We start from the raw sequence: 2,662 nt of genomic DNA, 5'->3' as shown, positions 1-2,662 counted from the left end.
TTAAACATTTGTAAGGTCCTTGCACTTTGGAAGTTAGCAAGAGTACGACTTTATATTAGGCTACAATAAGACATGCTGTAAGCTCTAGAACCACCAGTAAAAACAGTGGAAAAAGTATATTTACTAAGTGTAGAAGAAAAATGGGATAATAAAATTTCTTAGTAAATTCAGAAGAAGACAAGAAAGGAGAGAAAAAAACTAGATAGCACAAATGGGACTTATAGTCAGATGCTAAATTTATATCAGAATATATGAATAATTGCATTAAGTGTAAATCGACTAAACATTTCAGTTAAAAGTTATATATTGTCATATTGCATTAAAAAATAAAACCCAACTATAAGTTACTCATAGGAAACATATTTAGCTGGATCTAAGATGGCTGATTAGAAGCAGCTGTGGTCCGTGGCACTCACAGAGAGGAATGAAAAGGGGAGAGTGAATTCAGCACCTTCAACTGAAATATACGGGTTCTTGCACTGAGACTGACTAGGCAAACCACTCAACAAATGGAGAACAAAGAAAAGTTGGGGGGGTGGTGACAGCCCACCTAGGAGCAGCACAGAGCCTAAGGGACCCCCACTCCCAGCCAAGGGAAATGGTGAGTGATAGTGCAACCCTGCCTGAGAAACCTCGCTTCTCCCACATATCTTTGCAACCCACAGATCAGGAGATTCCTTCATGAGTCTATGCCACCAGGGCCTCAACTCTGATACACAGAGCTGTGTGGAGTCTTGGCCGGGCAGCCACTCAGGCACACACAGAGACCCAGGAGTTTTACATATTCCAGCTCCAGGATTCCAGGCAAGGTGAGAAATCCATCCCTATGTATCCCTAGGAAGGGGACTGAACCCAGGAAGTAAAGCAGTTAAAATTCCAGCCAACCAATGGCAGGGGCTGGAATCTGCCTGAGACAGGTCCAAGTTCCTGGTGGGGAAGGGAGTTTGGATCTCTGTGGTTCAGTAGACTCAGCAGTTCCAGCCTGCCAGCTTTGGAGAAAACAAATTGTTCAGATGAGGAAGGGATCCCACTCAAAGTCACACTGTGGCAGCAACAGGTGCCTACTCACTGTGGAACAGAGCTTCCAGAGAAAAGAGCAGGCTGCCATCTTTGAAGTTTCACAGACTTCACTAGTGATGCCTCCAGGTATAAGAAAAAACAAGGCAACTGGGGCCTGGAGCAGACCTCCAGCAAACTGCAGCAGCCCTATGGTAAAGTAGCCTGACTGGTAAAAGAAAAACAAACAGAAAACAAAAACATCACCAAAAAAGACCTAACAAAAACCCCATTCAAAGGTCAGCAACCTCAAAGATCAAAGTTAGATAAGCCCATGACGATAAGAAGGAATCAATGGAAAAAGTTGAAAACTCAAAAAGCTATAGTGCCTCTTTTCCTCCAAATGAGTGCGGCACTTCTCCAGCAAGGGCACAGAACTGGGCTGAGGCAGAAATGGTTGGATTGATAGAAGTAGGCTTCAGAAGGTGGCTAATAACAAACTTTGCTGAGCTAAAGGATCATGTTCTAACCCAATGCAAAGAAGCTAAGAATCATGATAGAACAATACAGGAGATAATAGCCAGAATAGCTAGTTTGGAGGGGAATATAAATTACCTGATGGGCCGGGCACAGTGGCTCATGCCTGTAATCCCAGCACATTGGGAGGCTAAGGTGGGCGGATCACAAGGTCAGCAGTTCAAGAACAGCCTGGCCAACATGGTGAAACCCCATCTCTACTAAAAGTACAAAACTTAGCCAGATGTGGTGGGAGGCTGAGGCAGGAGAATCACTTGAAACCAGAAGGCAAAAGTTGCAGTGAGCTGAGATCATGCCACTGCACTCCAGCCTGGGTGAAGGAGTGAAACTCCATCTCAAAAAAAAAAAAAAAATAAAAGACCTGATGGAGCTCAAAAACACAACACAAGAAATTCATGATGCAGTCGCAAGTATTAATAGCAGAATAGATCAAATGGAGGAAAGAATCTCAGAGCTTGAAGACTATTTTGCCGAAATAAGGCAGACAAGAATAGAGAAAAAAGAATGAAAAGAAGTTAACAAAACCTCTGAGAACCATGTTGTAAAAAGACCGAGCTTGTGACTGATTAGGGTACCTGAAAGAGACAAGGAGAATGGAACCAAGTTGGAAAATATACTTCACTATATCATCCAGGAGAACTTCCCCAACCTAGCAAGACAGACCCACATTCAAATTCGAGAAATCCAGAGAACCCAATAAGATACTCCATGAGAAGATAAACCCCAAGACACATAATTATCAGATTCACCAAGGTCAAAATGAAAGAAAAAAATGTTAAGGGCAATCAGAGAGAAAGACCAGGTCACCTACACAGGGAAGCCCGTCAGACTAACAGTGGACCTTTCAGTGAAAACCCTATAGGCCAGAAAAGATTAGTGGCCAATATTCAACATTCTTAAAGAAAAGAATTTCCAACCCAGAATTTCATATCTGGCCAAACTAAGCTTCATAAGTGAAGGAGAAATAAAGTCCTTTTCAGGCAAGCAAATCTGAGGGAATTCGTCACCACCAGGCCTGCCTTGCAAGAGCTCCTGAAGGAAGCACTAAATATGGAAAGGAAAAATTATTTGCAGCCACTACAAAAACACTCTGAAGTATACAGACCAGTGACACTGTGAAGCAACTACA

The sequence above is a fragment of the Mandrillus leucophaeus genome, unplaced genomic scaffold (genome assembly GCF_000951045.1).
Source record: "Mandrillus leucophaeus isolate KB7577 unplaced genomic scaffold, Mleu.le_1.0 Scaffold313, whole genome shotgun sequence".
NCBI lineage: Eukaryota > Metazoa > Chordata > Mammalia > Primates > Cercopithecidae > Mandrillus > Mandrillus leucophaeus.
Note: the sequence above shows the minus strand (reverse complement) of the source record.